Below are 21,680 nucleotides of genomic sequence, written 5' to 3'. Positions count from 1 at the left end.
AAGGCTTGCTCAGGCTGAGTCACTCGAGTGGCACATGAAGAAGGCTGAAGGCCTCCATGGAGAGCAAGTTGAGGCCAGCGCTGCCGTCAATGAGGGTCTTGGTGATGGCCACGTTGCAGATGGTGGGCGTGTAGAGCATCGGAAGGATGCCCGAACCAGTGGTGGTGACAGGGTGGTCTTCTGAGCTGAAGGCAAGGTCAGCATCAGGCGCGGCCCAGCCCGGCAGATCCCCCTAGCGCGTGGAAGCGGCACCAATCTGGCGGAGGAACGGCTTGATGGGGCGCTCTGAAGGCGGCACCTGTGAGCCGCCTAGCAGGGCCGCGACCGCATGGTGCACCGGTGCCGCATAGCGCGCAGTGAAGAGGTCGCGGAACTCCTCCCAAGACGCCATCATGGGCCATGGGAAGCCAGACGCGCGGCTCGCCGGCAAGGGCCATGGGAAGCCAGTTGGCCATGACCTTGTCATCACCCCGACTTTGAGGACGGCCTCCTCGTACGCCAGTAGGAAAGCTAACGGGTCTACCACACCGTCGTAGCACGGCGACATCTCCGGCTTGAACTTGGGCAACCACTGCACCCGCCGCAGGGCGGGGGCCAGGGCTCGAAGCCCCCTAGCCCTGTCATCAACGCAGTCCGTCGGAGTCGGCGGCAGGGCGCCAGTCATGTGGGCGAAGCGCGGTGGCGACGGAGCACAGATCGACGGACGAGAAGCTACGGCGCACCCCTACCTAGCGCGCAAAATGTCGGATCATGGGTTCTGGCAAACCCTCAAGGTTTGAACACTGGGGTGCGCGCTAAGGCTTTCTCCCTATCGATCCACGCCCTAGCTCTCTTAGATCTCGCGAACGAACTCGATGAACTTGCAACACAAAGACACAAGATTTATACTGGTTCGGGCCACCGTTGTGGTGTAATACCCTACTCCAGTGTGGTGGTGGTTGATTGCCTCTTGGGCTGATGATGAACAGTACAAGGGGAAGAACAGCCTCCTAAGGTTGAGGTGTTCTTGTGCTTGGCGAACTTGTGTGGGTGAGGATCGGAATCAGATCTCTCTCTCTATTAGTTGGCCCCCTACTATGGTGGTTAGTTCTACTTATATAGGCGCTGGTCCTCTCCCCAAATATTGAGCGGGAAGGGAGCCAACAACGGTCGATTCAAAAGGGGACAACTAGTACAAGCTATCCTGACAAAAGGTGGTGTTCGCCTGCAAAAGCTCTGGTGATGACGCCGTCTTGGGCTCCACAGTGACCTCCGTCTTGCCGTCCTTCTGGTCTTGGTCTCGTTGCACCAATATGGAAACCTTTGCTTGATGCCTCGGCACTCCGTGCCTGCACTTGCCCCCTTGGCACCAAAGAGGAAGCAAGGACACTGTGCGCGCTGGTGCCCGCCTGGTCTCGATCGTCATGGCTCATGTCACGAGGACCTCACGAGGTTTGCCTTGCCTTGATCTCTCCGCCCCTCGTGAGCTTGCCTGGCCAGGCCACTCCTAAGGAGGTCTTGCGTCGTCTGCCTCGCGAGGCTTGGCCCCTCGCGAGGGTCTTGAGTGCCTTGTCGATGAAGGTGGGCCGTACAGACCTGCCAGCCCAGCCACACTATGGGCCGCAGGCAGGCAAGTCTGGGGACCCCCGTTCGCAGAACATCGACATCATTGGTCGCGGTGGGTCCGTGGGTCGGACGACACTATGGAAATGTTATCACAAGCGTCATCACGATGGATCGACACTCGCGGTGGCTGGCGTGGAGGAGGAGAGTGCACCGTGGCTGCGGCGCCTCCGGCCCCTCCACCGCTGGCGTGCAGTGGTTCGATGGAGCACCGGCCTAAGGGACCCGCCGGCCGAGGCTCGTCTTTGTTGGTGACGCCGCCAAGGCTCCGGAAAGTGGCTCTCCACTCGTCGAGCATCTCCGCAGCAGGAGGGAAGTCGAGGTGTAGCGACGCGCGTGCCAAAGCTTCTGCTGGCGTGGGTGTCGGCGAAAGCTGCATGGACCGTGGTGTGCTTGGACTTCTAACCACGTTAGAAGGAGCTCTGTCACGGCCCGGCGGCTGTGTGCCATTTTCGCTAGCACTTCGGCGGCCATGCTGGCCCCATTCGTCCCACAAATGATGCACAAGACTCTTCCCACGGCGGTGTCCAGGGTCATCGGCGTGGTGACGCTGCTCGTCACGCACAACCTAGGAAGAGTGCGCTGTGGGCGCCGGGGTGGGAGTCCTGGAGGTCGCCGCGCCGCCCGTGGCTGGTACGGCGACGCCCCCGGAGGGTCCCGCGCCACCTGCTGGGGGCCCAGCTCCGTCTCTGGATTTCACGGCGTGTGGCCCGTCGCCTTGCACACGAACGACTGTGACAGCCTGGATTTTGCCTTCTCTCTTTTTCCGGACTTGCCCTCTCTCTTTTTCCGGACTTGGTTTTCACCGTGGTTTCTGCCCTGATTTGATTTGGGTTTTGAATCATTTCAAATGGACTTGTCACTTGGCCATATCCTTGACCTTCACCCAAGTGACCTATCTACCTTATTCTTTGAACAAATTCCCAAAATATTCAAATGAATATTTTCCCTAAAAGAAAAAGATTCATTTACCTCTCTGTAACTCACTTCAGAAACTTGTGCTCCAAAGCAACCTCAATTTTTCTTGCTCAGACAAATCTAAGATAAATCATGAATATTCTTAGAACCCTGGCCCACCTTCCCATGCAAAAATATTGCACCACTTTTTGGAATATTTTTGCTGAAGAAAATCATTTCTCTTCTGACCTAAAATCCCAGTTTGTACACCAAGTACCTTTTTCCTTAAGCTTTTAGCCTTGATCTTTCTTGAGCTTAAGCACCTGTTACACCCCGGATGTAACTTCCCAATTTTGCACTCCAACTCTTGTCGTTTCTGGCGTTAAGTTATTTATTTTCTCGAGTTCGGGTTTTTGTCTCCGTGTGTTGTTATCGTTGTCATGCATCTCATATCATGTCATCATGTGCATTGCATTTGCGTACGTGTTCATCTCATGCATTCGAGCATTTTCCCCGTTGTCCATTTTGCATTCCGGTGCTTCGTTCTCCTCCGGTGGTCATTTCTAACTTTCTTTCGTGTGTGGGGATTAAACATTTCCGGATTGGACCGGGACTTGCCAAGCAACCTTGGTTTACTACCGGTAGACCACCTGTCAAGTTTCGTATCATTTGGACTTCGTTTGATAATCCAACGGTTAACCAAGGGACCGAAAAGACCTCGTGTGTGTTGCAGCCCAACACCCCTCCAATTTGGCCCAAAACCCACCTAAACCTGCTCCATCATCTAGAGCGTTCGATCACGATTGCGTGGCCGAAAACCGCACCTCATTTGGACTCTCCTAGCTCCCTCTACCTCTATTTAAGTCCCCTCCCGAAATTTGCGGATCTTCCCCTTCCTCTAACCCTAAAAATCGTCTCCGCGCGGTCGGACATTGTCCGCACCACGCCGGACGCCCCGCCGCCGCTGCCCCGGACTAATAGGCAAGCGCCATGTGGACCATCCGGCGTCCACCGCCGCCGCGTGCCGGGAAGCCCGCTTCGGGCCCCCGAGCCGATCGCCCGCGCGCCGCCCTCCTCGCGTCTGGCCGCAGCACCCCGCCGCCCGCTCCCTCCTCTGCTTCGGTCAGCACCGGTCGGCGCCGCCGCGGGCCACCGTGCCGACCATCGCCGGACTTCGCCGCCAAGACCTCCGCTGCCTCCCGGAGCTTCCTCGTCGCCGGCGCGCTCCGGATCCGGCGGGATCCAGCCCTCTCCGGCGCCCCTCGTCCTCCCCTCGCCGGATCGAGCTCACTGCCTCGCCGGAGACCTCAAGTTTCTTTGTCGCTACAGTGCCCCGACCACGCCTCGATCCGCGTGCTCAGATCTGATTCGGTTGCTACAGTAACCCTACATCGTTTTTTCGTCCAAGTCCCTAATTTTCAGATCCAAGTGCTCATGTTCATAGCATCGTATCTCCTCATCCGTAGCTACGATTCATGCATATAGCATATCAAAATGTTCATCTAAGAAAGTACATCATTTCATTCCATTGCATCATTTTCATTTGAGGTCATCTTGATGCCCGAAATGCTGTTAGAAGAGGGCTATTTGAGATATTTGTCAGATCTACTACTCCATTTAGAGTTTTGTCATTTTTTGCCATGATTATTGTGTGCATGATATGCCCATGAGCTCTACATATGTTTTGTTAAGGGTTTTGTCATCTTTCCAGAGGTGCAACCCATGTATTTTTGTGATGTGTGTGGGGACTAGTGCAAGCTTGCAAAGTGGTGCACTTGGTAATTCTGATTTCAGGGACTTAGTAATTCCACTAAGTCCTTGAGCTGTTTATCTCATGATGCCATATGTTCATGTTGTTTCCTAGTGATCCGTGCCTCTTTTGAGGATGATCAGTAAGGATGTTTTGTTAATATTGTAGTGCTCTATCCATCCATGTCTTTGTTTGCAATTATGGAGCACCCTAGATTGAGTCAATCGAGCTCTACTTTTGCTACTTCGTGAATCTAGGCAGATTTTCAACTTGTTTACAATTTTGCTGATGATGTTGTAGTTGATCCGTGCATGCTATGTTATTGTTCTTGCCATGCCTAGCTTGCATTTTGTGTGTTCTTGATAGATGTATGCTTAGCTTTTCATGTCTTGCTCCGTAGTGAGTGCATCGAGCTCGTAAACATGCCTACTTGAGTTATTTTTCAGCATGTGCCAGTTTTCACGAAGTCTGAAAACTGATTATGTTTTTGCCATGTTCACATGCTTGCAATTGTATTTTCTGATCCCTTTTGGCTCAAGGTCACTAAGGGACTTTTGTTAATCTCTTTGAGTACCTCCATGCCATGCCTTAATTTGCCATGTTCAGGTCCTGTAGCATGTAGTTTTGTTGCTCCGAAGAGTGCTACCTGATCTGAAATTCCAGACAAGTGTTAATTTCACTAAGTCTGAAATCTGTTTGTCATATGCATTTTTTCTATGCTTGTTTGAACCTGTTAATGGATGAACTGGCCATAGCTCAGTGCTAGACTTTTGTTAAGCATCTTGAATGCATCCCTGCCATGTATTTTGTTGTCATGTTCGGGTGCTGTATCATGGTCATCTCAATGCATTTAGATGACCACTTGCTGTATATCGCAGACCGGTGTCATATTTGAATCGCTTGCCATTTCCAAACCGTAACTCCGATTCCGGCGTTCTTTATATAGTTTTCAAGCGATTTCATCTCATATTTCTAGTGGCACACTTGGATTTCCAAGTTGAGGCCAGGTTCATGCATTTCCTGTCATATCTCGCATATGCATCCCGCATCGCATCCCGCATAGCATACCATCCTTGCATCATATTGCTTGATCCTTGCACGTGGTTGATTGTGTCCTTGTTGCTTGTTTGTCTTGTTTGGGTAGGGCCGGGAGACGAGTTCACTAACGAGGAGCCCATTGAGTTTGCTTTCGAGGATCCAGTCAACTCTGACAACCTTGCAGGCAAGATGATCATACCCTCGAAATCACTACTATCTTTGCTATGCTAGATTGCTCGCTCTTTTGCTATGCCAATGCTACGATGCCTACCACTTGCTTTCAAGCCTCCCAAATTGCCATGTCAAACCTCTAACCCACCATATCCTAGCAAACCGTTGATTGGCTATGTTACCGCTTTGCTCAGCCCCTCTTATAGCGTTGCTAGTTGCAGGTGAAGATTGGAGGCCGTTCCTTGTTGGAACATTTATTTACTTGTTGGGATATCATTATATTATCTTGTTATTTTAATGCATCTATATATTTGGTAAAGGGTGGAAGGCTCGGCCTCTCGCCTAGTGTTTTGTTCCACTCTTGCCGCCCTAGTTTCCGCAATATCGGTGTTATGTTCCCCGATTTTGCGTTCCTCACGCAGTTGGGTTATAATGGGAACCCCTTGATAGTTCGCCTTGATTAAAGCTTTTCCAGCAATGCCCAACCTTGGTTTTACCATTTGCCACCTAGCCTCTTTTTCCCTTGGGTTTCCGGAGCCCGAGGGTCATCTTATTTTAGCCCCCCCGGGCCAGTGCTCCTCTGAGTGTTGGTCCAACCGAGCGATGTCCGGGGCTACCAAGGGCAACTCTGGGCTGGCCTACCCGACGTCTTGCTCATCCGGTGTGCCCTGAGAACGAGATATGTGCAGCTCCTATCAGGATTTGTCGGCACATCAGGGTGGTGTTGCTGGTCTTGTTTTAACCTGTCGAAGTGTCTTGAAGAACCGAGATACCGAGTCTGACCGGAACGTCTTGGGAGGAGGTCTATTCCTTCGTTGACCGTGAGAGCTTGTCATGGGCTAAGTTGGGACTCCCCTGCAGGGATTTAAACTTTCGAAAGCCGTGCCCGCGGTTATGGGCAGATGGGAATTTGTTAATGTCCGGTTGTAGATAACTTGAACCTTAATTTAATTAAAATGAATCAACTGAGTGTGTTACCGTGATGGCCTCTTCTCGGCGGAGTCCGGGAAGTGGACACGGTGTTGGAGTAATGTTTGCGCAGGTTGTCCTCTAGTTTCTCGCTCGCGCTTTGCCTCCTCATCTCGCTCTCTTTTGCGAATAAGTTAGCCACCATATATGCTAGTCGCTTGCTGCAGCTCCACATATTTTTACCTTGCCCTACCTATAAGCTTAAATAGTCTTGATCGCGAGGGTGCGAGATTGCTGAGTCCCTGTGGCTCACAGATTACTATTACACCAGATGCAGGTCCAGATGATTCCGCTCCAGGTGACGTGCTCGAGCTCAAGTGGGAGTTTGACGAGGACTCTCAGCGTTACTATGTTTCCTTTCCTGATGATCAGTAGTGGTGCCAAGTTGGGGTGATCGGGACCGTGTCGCATGTTGGGTTATCTTTTATTTTGGCGCCGTAGTCGGGCCATGAGTGTTTGGATGATGTATGTTATTTATGTACCTTGATTGACGTGGCGAGTGTAAGCCAACTATGTTATCCCTTTTTATTATCTATATTACATGGGATGTTTGTGATGATTGCCTGACTTGCGACATATGCCTTCAATGCGATTATGCCTCTAAGTCGTGCCTCGACACGTGAGAGATATAGTCACATCGAGGGTGTTACAAGTTGGTAATCAGAGCCATCCCGACCTTAGGAGCCCCATTGCTTGATCGTTTTTAGCAGCCGAGTTGTGTCTAGAAAAATGTTTTGAGTCATTTAGGAATTATATATCGGAGAGTTTAGGAATTCTTTTTACTTCCCAGTCTCCTCATCGCTCTGGTAAGGCATCCTGACGTAGAGTTTTGACTCTTCTCTTCTCAAATTTCACTAAAAAAATTTAGGATCACGCGGGTATCTTGGAATCGTTCCGATGGTTTTATGATGAGAACATTGTCTTGGTGCCTCCTGTCAGGGGTTTAGTGGAAGTGTCCCGGGGAGTTGAGCTCTGAGGTGTTGTCATCATAATTTTATCGTTGCAGTTCTGGAATACCTGAGTTTAGTACGCCGACATCGAAAATCTCTTTTATGCAGTTCGTTGGTGAGATAACCTCGACACCACCCAGTACTGGGGCGGGAGTTCGGGAGTATCGCCATAACTTGTATAACGGATGCTTTTAGAAGGTTGAGGTAGATGGTTTCCGAAGTTTTTCTCGGTTATGTGTTGAAGGATGGATACAGCTGGATGTAGGATTTGCTAGAATTGGGTGAGATATTATGCTTCCCCTGTATCCCCAACACCTGATTGCATAACCGGAAAGGTTCGGGAGTTTCATAGGTGGGAATTCTCATAGCTCTAGTTCTTCTTCCACGGATATTTGGTTTGAGATTGGGATTTCTTACCAATTATTCGTTCTTGATCCGTACCTTATTGATTTATTTCTCTACCTTAATTCTAAGTGGCTTCTCAATTTATGGATATGTGACCATTTCAAGAGGAATGCATTTGTTCATTTTGTTCGGATGTGAAGACTATATGTTGCAATTTTCATTCCGTTGGATTCAGCTTCAATATTTGTCTATCGATGTGCTAATGGATGTCAACCTCTTCAGGGTGGCTCCTCCAACGCGCACGACTCCGAATCCTAATCCGCCACCACCTCCCCCTGCTCCGGAGGCATGGCAAGATGTGATGGCCGCAACCAATGCAAACACACAATTGATCCTGCAAATTCTCCAAGAGCGCAATCAAGGAAACCAAGGGAATCAAGGCAACAATCAGAATCACTTTGCTACACTCAACCAGTTCCTTGCTAACGGGCCAAAGAATTTCAGCAATTGTGTTGAGGCAACCGATGCTGACGATTGGCTTGTGGATCTATGCAAGCATTTCGAGTGCAGTAACGTCAGGCCTGAGGACTTTGTTAAGTTCGCTTCTTTCCAACTCAAAGATCAAGCTGCAGAATGGTTCCAGCAGTACAAGGACTCCAGAGGTGGACGTGTGATCACTTGGGATGAATTTCGTCAAGATTTCAGAGCTCACCATATCCCTCAGAGCGTGGTTGAAAGAAAGAGTGAGGAATTCCGCAACCTGAAGCAAGGCTCTTTGTCTATCTATGACTACAACAAGTTGTTTCAGAAGCTCGCCCGCTTTGCCAAGCAGGACGTCCTTGATGAGAAGAGCATGATATACTAGTTCAGGGGTGGTCTCAGAGAAGAAATTCAGCTAGCTCTTGTTCTCTTTGAGCCCGTGAGGTACGATGAGTTCTACAACATGGCACTGAAGCAAGAGGCCGCTTAGTTGAGGTGCGATGCTTCCAAGAAGTGAGTCAGAGATGTTACTCCTTCTTCCTCTAGTCAAGTGGCCAAGAAGCAGAAGTATTGGCTTCCTCCTCCTTTGTTCCGTCAGCCGTATCAGTAGAAGAGCAAAGGTGGCAGTGGTTCTTCCCACCCACCCAACCCTGGCTTTCAGAACAAGACTTCGTCTCAAGCTCCAAGATTGAGTGCTCCGTACCACCGTCCGCTTTCAGAGGTCACGTGCAACAAGTACTAACAGAAGGGTCACTATGCCAACAAGTGTTTCTACCAGAGGCGTCTTCCTCCTCCTCCTCCTGTCAGATCGGCAAGTACAGCTATGGTCAAGCATAACACCAAGTCCGCCAAGGTCAACTTGCTGAATGCAGCTCAGGCAGAGGACTCACCAGATGTGATCATGGGTAACCTTCCTGTTAATGATATTCCCGCAAGAGTTATTTTTGACACTGGTGCATCTTTATCATTTTTATCAAAGCCTTTTGCATCTATGCATGATGTGCATACTATTGATTTGCCTAAGCCGATAGCAGTTTGTTCTCCAGGTTTGTTCATGAACACTAAAATGATGGCTCCGGATGTTACTATCACCTTGGGTGACTACAAGTTCCTTTCTTCTCCTATGGTTCTTGGCAACTCGGATATTGATCTTATTCTCGGAATGGATTGGCTTTCTAAGCACAAGGCTCAGCTTGATTGTGCTGCCAGGCAGATTCAATTGACTCATTCGTCTGAGGATGTAATTGTCTTTGCCGCTCGTGATGATACTATCCATCTGTTTTCTCTCAATGAGAAGGGTGAACTGGATGCTATCTCGCAAATTCCAGTCGTTTGCGAATATCAAGACGTCTTTCCAGAAGAGCTTCCAGGAATGCCTCCGCACCGGCCAGTTGAATTCGTCATTGATCTTGAGCCCGGCACGGAACCTGTTTGCAAGCGTCCTTACAAGCTCGGACCTGAAGAGTTGAAGGAGCTGAAGAAGCAACTCGATATTCAAGAAAGAATGGGTCTCATCCAGCCTAGTTCTTCTTCGTGGGGTTGTGGTGTTCTCTTTGTGAAGAAGAAGGATGGAACGGACCGACTTTGTGTTGATTACCGTCCATTGAACAAGAAGACTATCAAGAACAAATACCCACTTCCCAACATCAATGAGCTGTTCGAACAACTCAAAGGTGCCCAAGTATTCTCCAAGCTTGATCTCCGTATGGGTTATCATCAGATTCGAATCCGTGAGCAAGATATTCCCAAGATGGCTTTTAGGACAAGCTATGGTTCATATGAATACACTGTCATGTCTTTTGGCCTCGTCAACGCTCCTCCGACTTTCTCTCGCATGATGAACTTCATCTTCAACGCCTACACCAATGACTTCGTTTTGGTCTACCTCGACGACATTCTGGTTTTCTCGAAGAACAAGGAAGATCATGCCAAGCACTTGCGTTTGGTACTCGATAAGCTCAGGGAACATCAGTTCTACGCCAAGTTCTGCAAATGTGAATTTTGGCTCGATGAGGTTCTTTATCTTGGTCATATCATCTCTGCCAAGGGCATTGCCGTGAATCCTGAGAAGGTGTCTGCAATTGTGAATTGGGAACCTCCTCAGAACGTGAAGCAACTCCGTAGCTTCCTCGGTCTCGCAAGCTACTGCCGAAGATTCGTTGAAAACTTTTCTAAGATCGCGAAGCCTCTCTCTAATCTTCTCCAGAAGCACGTCAAGTATGTTTGGTCTCCGAAGTGTGACATTGCTTTCAACACTTTGAAAGAGAAATTGATCACTGCTCCAGTTCTCACTCCGCCTGATGAATCCAAGCCGTACGAGGTCTTTTGTGATGCCTCTCTCCAAGGTCTTGGCGCAGTTTTGATGCAAGAGAAGAAAGTTGTCGCTTATACCTCTCGCCAGTTGAAGCCCAATGAGAAGAACTACCCCACTCATGATCTCGAGTTGGCGGCAGTTGTGCATGCTCTTTTGACTTGGAGACATCTTCTTTTGGGAAGAAAAGTGGACATTTTCACTGATCACAAGAGTCTCAAGTACATCTTCACTCAGCCTAATCTCAACCTCAGGCAAACTCGATGGGTCGAAATGATTCAAGAGTATAATTCGAGTATCGAGTATACTCCAGGCAAGGCCAATGTGATTGCTGACGCATTGAGCAGAAAGGCTTACTGCAACAGTCTGATTCTCAAGCCTTATCAACCCGAGCTTTGTGAAGCTTTCCGCAAACTTAATCTGCAAGTTGTTCCTCAAGGTTTCCTCGCCAACCTTCAAGTCTCTCCTACCTTAGAAGACCAGATTCGCCAAGCCCAGCTTCTTGATGCTATGGTGAAAAAGGTGAAGATTGGGATTGCGAAGAGTCAACCCAAGTACAAGTGCTACCGCCTTGATGACAAGGACACTCTCTTCTTAGAGGATTGTATTGTTGTGCCCAAAGGTGAACTTCGTAAAGTGATCATGAACGAGGCTCACAATTCTCTCCTCTCCATCCACCCTGGGAGCAAGAAGATGTATCAGGACCTCAAGCAGGCTTATTGGTGGACTCGAATGAAGCGCGAGATTGCTCAATTCGTGAATGAATGTGATGTCTGCAGAAGAGTGAAGGCAGAACACCAAAGACCAGCTGGTCTCCTCCAACCTCTTGCCATTCCAGAATGGAAGTTTGACCTCATCGAAATGGACTTCGTGACTGGGTTTCCAAAGTCCAAACGTGGCAATGATGCTATATTCGTTGTCATCGACAAACTCACCAAAGTGGCTCACTTTCTGCCTATCAAAGAGTCAATCACTGCAGCTCAATTGGCGGAACTCTATACCTCTCGAATTGTCTCACTGCATGGTATTCCTCAAGTGATCTCTTCAGACCGTGGCAGCATATTTACCTCCAAGTTTTGGGATTCTTTTCAGAAGGCCATGGGCACCAACATCCGCTTCAGCACAGCTTTCCATCCCCAAATTAGCGGTCAAGTCGAGCATGTCAACCAGATTCTTGAAGATATGCTCAGGGCTTGTGTGATCTCCTTCGGCATGAAGTGGGAGGATTGTCTTCCTTATGCTGAATTCTCCTACAACAACAGTTTTCAAGCAAGTTCGGGCAAGGCCCCATTTGAAATTCTGTATGGCAGGAAGTGCCGTACCCCTCTCAACTGGTCTGAAACCGGTGAACGTCAGCTTCTCGGAAATGACTTAATCATAGAGGCAGAGGAGATGTGCAAAGTCATTCGTGATAACGTCAAAGCAGCCCAATCCCGCCAGAAGAGCTACTATGATAGTAAGCACCAGGATTTGGCTTTCGAGATCGGAGATCATGTTTACCTCCGCGTCTCTCCTATGAAAGGTACTCGTCGCTTCGGTATCAAAGGGAAGCTTGCCCCTAGATATGTGGGACCTTTCAAGATTGTCAGCAAGAGAGGCGATCTCGCCTATCAACTCGAGCTTCCTTCAAACTTTGCAAATGTTCATGATGTGTTCCATGTCTCTCAGCTCCGAAAGTGCTTCAAGACTCCTGACCGCACCGTCAACTTCGAGGACATTGAGCTCCAAGAAGATATCTCCTATCGTGAGCACCCAGTTGCTATACTTGAAGAGAATGAACGCAAGACTCGCAATAAGTCAATCAAATTCCTCAAAGTCAAGTGGTCACACCATTCCGACCGTGAAGCTACCTGGGAATGCGAGGATCACCTCCGTTCTGAGTACTTGGCGTTCTTTCAGTCCTAGATCTCGGGACGAGATCCTTTCGTAGTGGTGGAGTGTTGTAACACCCCGGATGTAACTTTCCCAATTTTGCACTCCAACTCTTGTCGTTTCCGACGTTAAGTTATTTATTTTCTCGGGTTCGGGTTTTTGTCTCCGTGTGTTGTTATCTTTTTCATGCATCTCATATCATGTCATTATGTGCATTGCATTTGCGTACGTGTTCATCTCATGCATTCGAGCATTTTCCCCGTTGTCCGTTTTGCATTCCGGCGCTTCTTTCTCCTCCGGTGGTCATTTCAAACTTTCTTTCGTGTGTGGGGATTAAACATTTCCGGATTGGACCGGGACTTGCCAAGCGGCCTTGGTTTACTACCGGTGGACCGCCTGTCAAGTTTCGTATCATTTGGACTTCGTTTGATACTCCAACGGTTAACCGAGGGACCGAAAAGGCCTCATGTGTGTTGCAGCCCAACACCCCTCCAATTTGGCCCAAAACCCACCTAAACCTGCTCCGTCATCTAGAGTGTTCGATCACGATCGCGTGGCCGAAAACCGCACCTCATTTGGACTCTCCTAGCTCCCTCTACCTCTATTTAAGTCCCCTCCCGAAATTCGCGGATCTTCCCCTTCCTCTAACCCTAAAAATCATCTCCGCGCGGCCGGACATTGTCCGCACTGCGCCGGACGCCCCGCCGCCGCCGCCCTGGACCAATAGACAAGTGCCACGTGGCCCATCCGGCGTCCGCCGCCGCCGCGGCCCGGGAAGCCCGCTTCGGGCCCCCGAGCCCATCGCCCGCGCGCCACCCTCCTCGCGTCTGGCCGCAGCACCCCGCCGCCCGCTCCCTCCTCTGCTTCGGTCAGCACCGGTCGGCGCCGCCGCGGGCCACTGCGCCGACCATCGCCGGACTTTGCCGCCAAGACCTCCGCTGCCGCCCGGAGCTTCCTCGTCGCCGGTGCGCTCCGGATCCAGCGGGATCCAGCCCTCTCCGGCGCCCCTCGTCCTCCCCTCGCCGGATCGAGCTCACTGCCTCGCCGGAGACCTCGAGTTTCTTTGTCTCTACAGTGCCCCGACCGCGCCTCGATCCACGTGCTCAGATCTGATTCGGTTTCTACAGTAACCCTAGGTCGTTTTTTTCGTCCAAGTCCCTAATTTTCAGATCCAAGTGCTCATGTTCATAGCATTGTATCTCCTCATCCGTAGCTCCGATTCATGCATATAGCATATCAAAATGTTCATCTTAGAGAGTACATCATTTCATTCCATTGCATCATTTTCATTTGAGGTCATCTTGATGCCCTAAATGCTGTTAGAAGAGGGCTACTTGAGATATTTATCAGATCTGCTACTCCATTCAGAGTTTTGTCATTTTTTGCCATGATTATTGTGTGCATGATATGCCCATGATCTGTACATATGTTTTGTTAAGGGTTTTTCATATTTCCAGAGGTGCAACCCATGTATTTTTGTGATGTGTATGGTGACTAGTGCAAGCTTGCAAAGTGGTGCACTTGGTAATTCTGATTTCAGGGACTTAGTAATTCCACTAAGTCCTTGAGCTATTTATCTCATGATGCCATATGTTCATGTTGTTTCCTAGTGATCCGTTCCTCTTTTGAGGATGATCAGTAAGGATGTTTTGTTAATATTGTAGTGCTCTATCCATCCATGTCTTTGTTTGCAATTATGGAGCACCCTAGCTTGAGTCAATCGAGCTCTACTTTTGCTACTTTGTGAATCTGGGCAGATTGTCAACTTGTTTGCAATTTTGCCGATGATGTTGTAGTTGATCCGTGCATGCTATGTTATTGTTCTTTCCATGTCTAGCTTGCATTTTGTGTGTTCTTGATAGATGTATGCTTAGCTTTTCATGTCTTGCTCCGTAGTGAGTGCATCGAGCTCGTAAACATGCCTACTTGAGTTATGTTTCAGCATGTGCCAGTTTTCACAAAGTCTGAAAACTGATTATGTTTTTGCCATGTTCACATGCTTGCAATTGTATTTTCTGATCCCTTTTGGCTCAAGGTCACTAAGGGACTTTTGTTAAGCTCTTTGAGTAGCTCCATGCCATGCCTTACTTTGCCATGTTCAGGTCCTGTAGCATATAGTTTTGTTGCTCCGAAGAGTGCTACCTGATCTGAAATTCCAGACAAGTGTTAATTTCACTAAGTCTGAAATCTGTTTGTCATATGCATTTTTGCCATGCTTGTTTGAACCTGTTAATGGATGAATTGGCCGTAGCTCAGTGCTAGACTTTTGTTAAGAATCTTGAATGCATCCCTGCCATGTATTTTGTTGTCATGGTCGGGTGCTGTATCATGCTCATCTCATTGCATTTAGATGACCACTTGTTGTATATCGCAGACCGGTGTCATATTTGAATCGCTTGCCATTTCCAAACCGTAACTCCGATTCCGGCGTTCTTTATATCGTTTTCAAGCAATTTCATCTCATCTTTCCATTGGCAAACTTGGATTTCCATGTTGAGGCCAGGTTCATGCATTTCCTGTCATATCTTGCATATGCATCCCGCATCGCATCACGCATAGCATACCATCCTTGTATCATATTGCTTGATCCTTGCACGTGGTTGATTGTGTCCGTGTTGCTTGTTTGTCTTGTTTGGGTAGAGCCGGGAGACGAGTTCGCTAACGAGGAGCCCATTGAGTTTGCTTTCGAGGATCCAGTCAACTCTGACAACCTTGCAGGCAAGATGATCATACCCTCGAAATCACTACTATCTTTGCTATGCTAGATTGCTCGCTCTTTTGCTATGCCAATGCTACGATGCCTACCACTTGCTTTCAATCCTCCCAAATTGCCATGTCAAACCTCTAACCCACCATATCCAAGCAAATCGTTGATTGGCTATGTTACCGCTTTGCTCAGCCCCTCTTATAGCGTTGCTAGTTGCAGGTGAAGATTAGAGGCCGTTCCTTGTTGGAACATTTATTTACTTGTTGGGATATCATTATATTATCTTGTTATTTTAATGCAACTATATATTTGCTAAAGGGTGGAAGGCCCGGCCTCTCGCCTAGTGTTTTGTTCCACTCTTGCCACCCTAGTTTTCATCATATCGGTGTTATGTTCCCCGATTTTGCGTTCCTCACGCGGTTGGGTTATAATGGGAACCCCTTGATAGTTCGCCTTGATTAAAGCTTTTCCAGCAATGCCCAACCTTGGTTTTATCATTTGCCACCTAGCCTCTTTTTCCCTTAGGTTTCCGGAGCCCGAGGGTCATCTTATTTTAGCCCCCCCCCCCCGGGCCAGTGCTCCTCTGAGTGTTGGTCCAACCGAGCGATGTCCGGGGCTACCAGGGGCAACTCTGGGCTGGCCTACCCGACGTCTTGCTCATCCGGTGTGCCCTGAGAACGAGATATGTGCAGCTCCTATCAGGATTTGACGGCACATCTGGGTGGGGTTGCTGGTCTTGTTTTAACCTGTCGAAGTGTCTTGAAGAACCGAGATACCGAGTCTGACCGGAACGTCTTGGGAGGAGGTATATTCCTTCGTTGACCGTGAGAGCTTGTCATGGGCTAAGTTGGGACTCCCCTGCAGGGATTTAAACTTTCGAAAGCCGTGCCCGCGGTTATGGGCAGATGGGAATTTGTTAATGTCCGGTTGTAGATAACTTGAACCTTAATTTAATTAAAATGAATCAACTGAGTGTGCTACCGTGATGGCCTCTTCTCGGCGGAGTCCGGGAAGTGGACACGGTGTTGGAGTAATGTTTGCGCAGGTTGTCCTCTAGTTTCTCGCTCACGCTTTGCCTCCTCAACTCGCTCTCTTTTGCGAATAAGTTAGCCACCATATATGCTAGTCGCTTGCTGCAGCTCCACATATTTTTACCTTGCCCTACCTATAAGCTTAAATAGTCTTGATCGCGAGGGTGCGAGATTGCTGAGTCCCTGTGGCTCACAGATTAATATTACACCAGATGCAGGTCTAGATGATTCCGCTCCAGGTGACGCGCTCGAGCTCAAGTGGGAGTTCGACGAGGACTCTCAGCGTTACTATGTTTCCTTTCCTGATGATCAGTAGTGGTGCCCAGTTGGGGTGATCGGGACCGTGTCGCATGTTGGGTTATCTTTTATTTTGGCGCCGTAGTCGGGCCATGAGTGTTTGGATGATGTATGTTATTTATGTACCTTGATTGACGTGGCGAGTGTAAGCCAACTATGTTATCCCTTTTTATTATCTATATTACATGGGATGTTTGTGATGATTGCCTGACTTGCGACATATGCCTTCAATGCGATTATGCCTCTAAGTCGTGCCTCGACACGTGGGAGATATAGTCGCATCGAGGGTGTTACACACCAAACCATAAACCCCAGGAGATCAACCCTATTGGCCTTCTAGAAGGTGGTCAAACTTGGTGACCAAGTTTCTGGTCAGAAACTTGCCAGCTTAGTTGAGTCCAAACTGGTCGGCCTGGGTATGAGCCATCACCTCTCCTAGACGTAATACTGCACGGTCGAGCGCCAAGGTTTGGCCGCTCCTGGACGTCGTTTTGACCATGCCAGCTTGGTGACCGCGCGAGGACATGGCGCTTGGCAGCGTCTCGACGCGCTCTGGCTGGCGCCTTGCCCTCTGTTTCACGCGTGCTTGTTCCAGCGCTCGCCGCCGACTACCGCACCGCGCCACAAGCGTCGACACATCACCCTTGACCGCTCCCTGGCGCTTGCCGACGCCGGAGCTACCGCAGCAAGCACGAGCGCGTCGCATCCAACACGCCACAGTGTGCGCGTGCGCTTGTCCTCTTCTCCAACCGCCTCCTGTGCTTGTCCGCGAGCGTGGGCAAGCTCCTGCATTGATGCTGAGCCTTGCCCCCTCGCGTTGGAGCTTCTCGTTGACGCTCGCCGCGTGTCTAGAGTGCTCCGGCGGCGACACGTCCCCCCCCTCTTGCTCCGGCTATATAAAGCGACCCGCCTCGAATTCTTGCCAAGCCAGACTCCACACAAACCCCATGAACACATAGAACGACCGCAGCTCAAGCAACTGCTTGGGCAGGGCCTTGGTGGTATGTTGGTGCTGCCTGGACACCGCCAAGCCCTCGGAGCCGCCCCTAGCCGTCGTCTCCCCCCTCTCCGGCGAACTCCGTCCGCCACCGAAGCTTGCGAGCTCGAGTGCGAGCCACTCCGTCCACCTCTCGCCAAGGCACGGGTACGGGCTGGTGCGCCTCGTGCCCCGCTTCAATCCTATCCCTCTAGCCTAGCCCCAAACCCCCTCGTCGCTGGCGTGAACTCCGGCGAAGCGCCGCCCCCGCTCTGATCTCGATCCCCCTCTCTCTCCTAATGGGCGGGGCCCAGTGTCCACCTCACCACTCACGCTCGAAGAGGTATGAGTGGAGGCGCACTCCCGCTTTACGCCTTCGACGTCACCCCCCAGATTTCTGTTTAATTCAAATTTAGTTCATAAATTTGAGTAAACTTTGACCAGCCACCATTTATAAACCATAAGTCCAAATGAATTGATTCTTTTTGCATTGTCTTTGTTACAGAAATCTCTAGCAGCACAGCAAAGGGTGGATTTTTCTCTGCTGCCTAGAATTTCTGGTGATTTTCAGAATGTGTATTGACATTTATTTTTGTGGTTTTAAATTATTTTCAGAAGGAGAAGCTTGTCTTGAAGCAACCTAAGAGGAGTGTGATCCTCCTCTACACTAACGCAAGCCACACCAGCGTTTGGATGGTGTTATTTCAATATCTATGATTTTCTACTTGAATATGAGTTCTTAGTTTCATTTAAAATTTGATAAATAAATTGGCTGATTATTAGTTACTTTATTATGCATGATATGCTTGTTTTAGTTCCTGGTTGAATGCATGAACTTGTTTGGTTAAGTAGAGTAAGATTTTGCATTATGCATATTGCTATGGAAATTAATGGTAGTAATTTTTACTAAGTGATACTTTCACTTAAATAAAGAACTAATACAAATATTGCTTGATGATAAAAATGAGTTATAACCAGAGAGTTTTGATCTTTAGTGTTGCAAGATAATTATGTGGTTAAGTTTGATCCATGAATATGAGTTGTTTGCTTTGCATGACAAGTAGTTGCATGAAATTTTTTATATCATGTTACTGTTAATTTTTTTATCAAAGTTAAATTGGATTAAGTTCAACTTGAATATGATGTTGATCACATCATGGTGCCACTGAATCGGGTTTTAATTCAGTGCGACCACATTTACCTAATGGGAAGGTCTTGATTCGGTCCTTTGTTGTGGCTCTCACTGGTGCCTCCTGCGAGGGAAGGTTATGGGCGTGCATACCCTGGCCCGGTAAGCAGACATAACCTTGTGTGCTCGTTTTTGTTTTTATGGTACCTTGTCCCCGTTTGGGACCGTTTTGCCACGACGGTGGCCATTGGTGTCTTTGGTAGACACGGGGCCACCCAAGACCTAGCCCTGAGAGGGAGATGGTCAGAGTGGCTAGGGAGAGTGCATGAGAAAGGGAGGGCTTCGTCGGAATACTTTGGTCCACCCGAATTGGAGTGCGAGGCCAGGTATTCCGTAGTGTGGGTAAAGTGTGCTACCTCTGAAGAGTGTATTTAATCTATCGATAGCCGCGTCCTTGGTTATGGGCAAGACTCGGGAGTAAGTCACACCATGGATCAACTTTTATAATAAATCTTGAAAACTAAGTGATTGTTGTGATGCTTTGTTTCGTGGTGAACCTTGAACACTCGAGGTGTTCATGAGTAATTGGTTTTGGGTGTGACACCGGTGTGGTCAATGTTTGGTTACTAGGTAAATGTCTGGTAAGCGAGTCCGTGTGACTCGGTGCATGGTTTGGCTGCATTGCATCTGTAGTATTTCTTGCATTGATTTAACCTGATTAATTATCATGATATTGTCTATTATCGTGCTTATGTTTGTTGTGAGCTTGCAAGTACATTCAATGTACTGACCCGGCGTGTTATGCCAGCTTTCAGGCAAGTCGATTCACATCGGGGAGCATCTCATGTCTAGGCCGTGTCCACGTCTGTTTCCCTATGCTATGGAGTTCCACTTCGTTGTTCTTCTGCTGCTGCGTAGTTCGTGTGATCGAGGCCCCAGCCATGTTCATTAAATAATGTACATACTGTCCAGCAGCACCGTGTGTGCCGCTTGGCCTCGTATATGGATGTAATATCAGACCTATGTATTCTGCTAGTATCAATAAAGTGGTTGTTTCTGTACCATGTTGTTGTGTATTGCCAGAAGACATGATGTCTGGGCTGGCAATGCAAGGTAAACCGGTTGCTCTAAGCCGGGGTGCCACAACGCTTGGTATCAGAGCCGCGCTGATTGTAGGACACGCTAGACCGATAGTGCATTAGTACAATGGTAGATAGCTTCGTTTGAGTGACGGTAGTCATAGAAATTGGTTGTGCATTGCATGCATGTTTAATTGTTGTTATTACTAACCGTATGGTTTGTGAGTGTAGATGGCACCAGTACTGTTCGTGTACCATCCTGAGCCAGCTCCGTACACATTGCTGCACCTGCTTCAGAATGTGTGGCGGCGACTCTACCCAGAGGGTGCTGATCCAGAGTGTCAGGTGTATCGCGAGCATTTGGCCGATGCATTGTATGAGTATTATGCTGAGGTCACTCTACACCATAGTTCCCCATCCGGCGCTTACACTCATTCTACTAAGGGTGGTCTTGCTTCTACGCCATCTCAGGCAATTCAGTTTCCTGCTATCGAGTCTCTTGTAGACTTGCACTACAACGAGGTTCGCATGCACACCCACCCTGGTCTTTTCTACTACCCATCTCTGCACAAGAATGGGTGTATATGTTTTCCTTTGATTAATCCGGCGTGCGATCGTCCCACTAGCCACCTTTCTCGCTACATCACTGCTAGTTATCTCCTTAACTACGAGTTAGCTCAGGAGCTTACACGCGCTCGCGCAGCTCTCGCGGCTGCTCGTATGAGGAATCCTCTGCCCGCTGTCATCTATGCTTCTGATCCAGTTCCTTCCGCCTCTGTTCCACCGGCGACCTCGTAGGGTACCGTTAACCCTCTGAAGGGGAACCCTCGCAGCGCTCCTGCTGCATGGTCTTCTCTTGTCGCTACTCCTGCCGCTCCCATGCTTAGATCCCATCCCCCGCCTGCCCTTGAGGGAGAGCCCTCGAGGCAGCGCTAGCGCACCTCTTTTCCCCCAGAGGTCTGTACTATCAGTTCAGGATCTGGGTCTGGCTCAGGAGACGAGCCTGCAGCAGCACCATCCGAGCAGTAGATCGTTAGTGTATCTCTGTAATCATGAGCATGCTGTATGGCTGTAATTGCACTTGTCATGATGCGTAGTTTCATGTACGAGGGTAGTAGACCCATTGTGATGTTTACTTTCATGTTGGGACTATGTATAATTATGTTGGACTCTTTTATTTGATTTGGTTTTCCTTCGCCGTTTTCTTCCGGGATTTGTCATTGGCCTTTTTCCCCATTTCGAATTTTTCTCATCATGGTTGCTATGTATTGGGAAAACGAAAAATAGGATGACGCGTGGAGGCAGTTGCAGTCAAGCTGGTGAGGATGTCCCTGTCCGTCGCTCCGCAAGACAGGCAGGACATTTCCCTGAGCCATACCAGCCACCTCCGCCTCCACTGCCACAACCGCCTTCCATCGAGCAAATCCTTCGAATGTTTGAAGAAAGAAGGAGCAACGATCTGCTGGGAATACTAAAAAGTGTACAAGTTATGGTTGGGCAGAATGGAAATCAGAATGGCCATCATTCCAAGCTGTTAGATTTTCAGTGAACCAAGCCTCCCAGTTTCAGCCACGCTACTGATCCTTTGGATGCCGACGACTGGCTAAGGACTATTGAGAGGAAATTGGAGATTGCTCGCACTGAAGAAGGAGACAAGGTTCCCTTTGCAACGCATTATCTCGAAGGAGCTTCCGCTATATGGTGGGATAATGCCAAAATAATATGGCCTGCATACGAGGAAATTACTTGGACAAAATTCAAGGATCATTTATGCAAGTATCATATTCCCACCGGAGTCATGAAGATGAAGCAACACGAATTTCTCGCTCTCACTCAAGGAAGCATGACCGTCAATGAGTACCTGAATAAATTCAACCATCTGGCCCGCTATTCTCTCCATGATGTGGCCACAGAAGAGCGGAGGATTGATCATTTTCTTAGAGGCCTGAATCAGCATCTCAGGTGCACTCTCAGCATGTTTGATTTCCTAGACTTCCTGACTCTGGTGAACAAGGCTCTCATCCCAGAAAGGGAACACAAGCTCCTGCATGACAACAAGCCAGTTGCTAATGACCA

Source organism: Triticum urartu, chromosome 4A, assembly GCF_056163025.1.
Source record: "Triticum urartu cultivar PI428250 chromosome 4A, HENAU_Tu73, whole genome shotgun sequence".
NCBI classification, from domain to species: Eukaryota; Viridiplantae; Streptophyta; class Magnoliopsida; order Poales; family Poaceae; genus Triticum; species Triticum urartu.
This window is presented reverse-complemented; position numbering follows the sequence as displayed.